Raw genomic sequence first — 6,479 nt, 5'->3', positions numbered from 1 at the left:
AAAAGTAGCGAGGCTACATACAGACACCAGTTAGTCAGGCTGATTGAGGTAGTATGTACATGTAGATATGGTTAAAGTGACTATGCATATATGATGAACAGAGAGTAGCAGTAGCGTAAAAGAGGGGTTGGCGGGTGGTGGGTGGGACACAATGCAGATAGCTCGGTTAGCCAATGTGCGAGAGCACTGGTTGGTTGGCCCAATTGAGGTAGTATGTAGATGAATGTATGTAGTATGTAGTATGTACATGAATGTATGTACATGAATGTATCCAACACTCTAACCACTAGGCTACCTGCCGCCCCTTTAATTAGCACAACAGTTTTCAGCTGTGCTAACATAATTGCAAAAGGGTTTTCTAATGATCAATTAGCCTTTTAAAATGATAAACTTGGATTAGCTAACACAACGTGCCATTGGAACACAGGAGTGATGGTTGCTGATAATGGGCCTCTGTACGCCTATGTAGATATTCCATAAAAAATCAGCCGTTTCCAGCTACAATAGTCATTTACAACATTAACAATGTCTACATTGTATTTCTGATACATTTTCTGTTATTTTAATGGACAAAAAATGTGCTTTTCTTTCAAAAACAAGGACATTTCTAAGTGACCCTAAACTTTTGAACGGTAGTGTGTCTCAAGCAAACACATGGTGAGACAAGCCAACAGTAAACAGCACTGGAGGTAAACACACCATTGGGTGTAATCACAGGATGAAAGGTCAAGTAGAGTAAACTACTTCCAGTTGTTACCAGTTGCAGAACAGTCAACCCCAAGAGGGTCTGGTCGCCTGCATGGGAAACCTACAATTTATGACATAATGCATCCTGACTTGTCCTTCATAATGAGATGATAATGATGAGGATGAATAATTGTGTAATTAATTAGGCAGTAGCATGAGGAACAAATGACATGATGGACTAATTGGAGGGAAGAGTCATTTAAAGAGCATCTCGGGTGTATTTCAAAGCAAGCAGCAGTAGCAAAGAGGAAGCTTTAAAGAATTGTTTTAGTTTTGTTTCTTCCCTGGTGTGAGACTTTTATTTTTCCTTGAATGTCATCAGGGAACGTTGTGAGAAACCTTGATTAATCATGAGATTTTTTCATCTCCTGTGTTATTCCAGTTCCTGGCGGATGTGTCCTCGTCTGCCATCTTTCTTGCCTCTTAACAGCCTATTGTCCTCTGTCTGCTCCAGTGCGTCTTTTCACCCTGGCTCAACCTTAACCTACCCTCCTCACTCTCTATTACATCCACAGGTAGCCTAGTGGATACGAGCGTTGGGCTAGTAACTGAAAGATTTCTGGTTTGAATCCCTGAGCTGGCAAGGTGGAAAAATCAGCTGTTCTGCCCTTGAGCAAGGCAGTTTAACAACAACTGCTCCCCAAGTGCGAATTACATTGATTAAGGCAGCCCCCTGCACATCTCTGATTCAGAGGGATTGGGTTAAATGCGGAAGATGCATTCAGTTGTGACCATAGTTATCTATCCCCTTTTCTTTTCCACGGATTTTCAGTCCAATGAATGTTTTCCAAAAACAAGTACACAGGGAAGGAACTTGTTACCAGAGAAGCTGTGTGAAGTGCAATACGTTTCCACTTCAAGATGCCGTCTTTTTCCATCTTTTTCAAGAATAGACAAAAATAAACTGGTGGCAGGGCTTTTTCATTAAGATAACAGTTTCTCTGGAACAACCGACCAGTCCATGTGGTGAAGCCTGATTTCATAGAAGTGGGGTTTATTTTCAATAGGCCAATAATTTTCTTAATTACCATGTAAGAAACAAAATAAAAAGTTTTACTGTGGTGCTATAATCTCAGTGAGTATAATTTAATATATAAGTGAGTGGTCATGGCAGAACACCTGCTTTTTATGTAATTGAGCCCCCTGTAATCCCTACATATCCGTATAGTAAATGAAGTTAAAAAAAACTGTTTGATGTCTTCTGTGCCCATATGAATGACCCCTGTGATGTAACTGCAATGATGAGACAGATGTTCTTCTTCTTTGTTTTTATACTGTCATACCGTGTTTAACCGTGTTCGATCTTGCCTAGCCATCTTGTTTCAAGAGGACCACAATGGAAATAAGTCCCAGACTTTATTGTGTGTTATCATCCATGATTTTACTCATGTGCATGTTTTGCTTTTTAAAGTTATGTGTGCTTGTTTTTTAAAATGATCAAATGAATAAACTAAACTAAACTAAATAGTTGTCACGTCCTGACCATAGAAAGCTGTTATTTTCTATGGTAGAGTAGGTCAGGGCGTGACAGTTTTTTTTTCTAGTTTAGTTTTTCTATGTTATGTTCTAGTTTGTATTTCTATGTTGGGTTTTTGTTTGGGATGATCTCCAATTAGAGGCAGCTGGTCATCGTTGTCTCTAATTGGAGATCATACTTAAGTAGGTGTTTTTCCCATCTGGGTTTGTGGGAGATTGATTTTGAGTTAGTGTATGTTTCACCTCTGCGTCATGGTTTGTTGTTTTTTTTGTTCTTTAGTTATGTGCAGGTATTGCATGTTTCACAGTAAAAATAAAATGTGGAATGACACACACGCTGCACTTTGGTCCGCTTCTCCTTACGACAATCGTGACAGAATCTCCCACCACCAAAGGACCAAGCAGCGTGGAATGGACCAGTGGACTTGGGAGGAGATACTGGACGGGAAAGGACCCTGGAGGCAGGCTGGGGAGTATTGCCGCCCTAAAGAGGAGATTGAGGCAGCGAAAGCGGAGCAGCAATATTACGAGGCAAGTGCAAGAGGCAGCCCCGCAACATTTTTTTGGGGGGGGGGCACACGGGGAGTTTGACAGAGTCAGGGTGGAGACCTGAGCCAACTCCCCGTGCTTACCGTGGGGAGCGAGTGAGGAAGCAAGCACTGTGTTATGCGGTGATGCGCACTGTCGCCAGTGCACATTCACAGCCCGGTGCGATTTGTGGCTGCGCTTCGCATTTGTCGAGCTAGGTTGAGCATTCAGCCAGGATGGGTGGTGCCAGCTCAGCGCTCCTGGTCTCCAGTTCGCCTTCTCGGTCCAGGATATCCTGCGCCGGAGCTGCGCACTGTGTCGCCAGTGCGTATTCACAGCCCAGTTCGTCCTGTGCCAGCACCCCGCATTTGCCGGGCGAAAGTAAGCATCCAGCCAGGACGGGTTGTGCCAGCTCTACGCTCGAGACCTCCGGTGCGCCTCCACGGCCCAATATATCCTGTGCCTGCCCCACGTACCCGGCCTCCAGGGAGTCTATCCAGCCTGGTACGCCCTGTGCCTGCTCCTCGCACTTGCCCTGACGTGCGTGTCACCAGTCTGGCGCTACCTGTGCCAGCCCCACGCATCAGGCCTCCAGTGCGCATTCCCAGTCCAGAGCTTCCGGCGACAGTTCCCAGCCCGGAACACCTCCTGAGGCGGCCCGGAAACACCTCCTGAAGCGGCCCGGAACACCTCCTGAGGCGGCATGCATTCCAGAGTCTCCATCGGCGGTCGGCAGTCCAAAACCTCCGGGGATGGTCCAGTGACAACAACAGCTGAGGGATCAGCGGGCGGAGCGGGGGTTACGCCCCGGAGCCGCCTCCTCTGCTGGAGGATCCACGGGATGAGAAGGTTCTGCGTACTGCACCAGAGTCGCCATAGACATTAGTCACCCTCCCTAACCCTCCCTTTCAGGGCGTGACAGTTTTTTTTTTCTAGTTTAGAATTTCTATGTTATGTTCTAGTTTTGTATTTCTATGTTGGGTTTTTGTTTGGGATGATCTCCAATTAGAAGCAGCTGGTCATCGTTGTCTCTAATTGGAGATCATACTTAAGTAGGTGTTTTTCCCACCTGGGTTTGTGGGAGATTGATTTTGAGTTAGTGTATGTTTCACCTCTGCGTCACGTTTTTTTTGTTTGTTCTTTAGTTATGTGTAGGTATTGCAAAGTTTCACAGTGAAAATAAAATGTGGAACGACACACACGCTGCACTTTGGTCCCCTTCTCCTTACGACAACCATGACAATAGTCTCTTATCACACTACAGTACACTCAGAGTTAAACACATTTTACTGATCAAACCAGAACACCAGTGTTTAATTGCTAAATTGTAATTACTTCACCAATACGGCCTATTTATTACCTTACCTCCCTAATTTGCACACATTGTATATAGATGTTTTTCCTATTGTGTTATTAACTGTACGTTTGTTTATTCCATGTGTAACTCAGTGTTTGTGTCGCACTGCTTTGCTTTATCTTGGCCAGGTCGCAGTTGTAAATGAGAACTTGTTCTCAACTGGCCTACCTGGTTAAATAAAGGTGAAATACGTTTTTTTTATAAAAATAAACTTCATGTCTATTTGCCACCATGTGAGATTCAGTCAAAGGAAATGTATGTCAGAGCTATGGTGCATTTTTGGTTGTTGACAGTTTAGTAACATGCCAAATAACAGAATTTTTCTGAACAATAACAAGATTCGGTGAAGGGAATTGGAACACTGTGGGTAGAGCTGTTTCAGTCACACTCTTGTATTGCCTAATGCACGGTACTATTTCTCGTCTCTGTTTGGTATGATTCCTCCCCTCCCCCAATTCTCTTTTCACTGTTTCTTTATAATGTCTCCCTTATTGGGGTGGCAGGTAGCCTAGCGCTTAGCACGTTGGGTCGGCAACTGATAGGTTGCTAGTTCACAAGGTGAAAAATCTGTCTGTGCCTGCCCTTGAGAAAGGCACTTAACCCTAATTGCTTCAGGGTCTCCGTTGATAATGGCAGGCCGTGACTCCACTCTCAGGGGGAGTTGGGATATGCAAAAAACACATTTGAAATAGTACAAATATAAGCACCCACATTATTATTGTTACCATATGGCCAAAAAGCCAAATTTTCACTTGAATTAATGACAGAATCAACTAGGCAACACTTAATGCTGTTTTGATTGAATTCAGGTTATCAGTACCATGATGACCCTCTATTACAGCGGCATGCTATGAGCTAAGCAGACACAATCACTGGGTAGACGGTAAAGCCAGTGTGACAGTGTGACAGGAGTGAAGCAGCAGCAGTACATATACTCTCCTCTTCTCTCCTCTTGGTGAACAGAAGGGAGGGGTTCACAATAGGTCCTGGAGCCGTAGCGAGAGGCTAATGAGGCTACATGATTCACGCTTCATCTCCCCCACAGAGAGAGCCTTGTCCTGGGCAGGAGGGAGGGAGGCCTCCAAAGAGTGCAACGTTTGCCCCCACACATTCCGTGATGAAGTAGCCCACTAAAGCCAGGAGCATGGGCAGATTATATAGGGGGTCCTCCAAGATGTCTGGAATTTTGATGGAAATTAAGAGCAAGACGAACATTTGTATCTGAATACAAATGTTAATTCAAGGTCAATGTTTAGTATCTGCAGTGCTTGACTTGGACTGAAATAGTTTCCGGTACGCATTTTGGGTGCCGGTACTGTTTATATTTAGTTGCAGTAGCTCCACAATACTTTTGAGCTAATATTGTATAAGAGGAACAGGAGCTCAAGCAGTAGAAAATGTGAGGTGCCGGAACTCAGCTCTGGTGAGCTCCTGCCCAAGTCAAGCACTGAGTATCTGAGATTCCTTGGCATTCCTCCCTTCCATCTCTGAAACATTAGGCAATCACTAGTATCTTGAGTCCTTTCAAATGTTGTCAAGTGGACACACTACAACCACAGAAAATTAAACAACTGAAACATTTCCGTCTAAATGCAATGACAGTAGGCTAATCATTGGAACAGGTGTTTGTCCCATGCAGCCCTACACACCTTCATTGACTGGACTGCACTAATATTGTATAAGAGGAACAAGAGCTCAAGCAGTAGAAAATTATATTTTATTTAACTAGTCAAAGTCAGTTAAGAACAAATTCTTATTTACAATGATGGCCTACCAAAAGGTAAAAGGCCTGCGGGGATGGGGGCTGGGATTAAAATGTATTTATTTTTAAATAAAAATATAGGACAAAACACACATGACAAGAGAGACAACACAACACTACATGGCAGCTGCACATGACAACACAGCATGGTAGCAACACAACATGACAAAAACATTGTAGTGACACAACATGGCAGCAGCACAACATGGTACAAACATTGTTGGGCACAGACAACAGCACAAGGCCTAAGAGGGTTTTATAAATAAGTAACAACCAGTGTGTCTTGCGACGGGTATACAGAGATGACCAGTTTACCGAAGAGTATAGAGTGTAGTGATGTGTCCTATAAGGAGAATTGGTGGCAAATTTGATGGCTGAATTGTAAAGAATACCTAGCAGCTCGAGAGCTTTCACTCAACAATTACTTGTACATTTGGTTAGTACACAGACAGCAGTTAGATTGAAAGGGGATGGTGATGAATAACTTTCTATGCAGCAGTGTCCCAATATAAACTCCACCACCATCTTCAGTACGAGTCTGCATAAAATACAACCATCTTCAGTACGAGTCTGCATAAAATAAAATGACATACGACCCAGTTCATGGTG

Source organism: Salmo salar, chromosome ssa12, assembly GCF_905237065.1.
Source record: "Salmo salar chromosome ssa12, Ssal_v3.1, whole genome shotgun sequence".
In the NCBI taxonomy this organism is placed as follows: Eukaryota; Metazoa; Chordata; class Actinopteri; order Salmoniformes; family Salmonidae; genus Salmo; species Salmo salar.
This window is presented reverse-complemented; position numbering follows the sequence as displayed.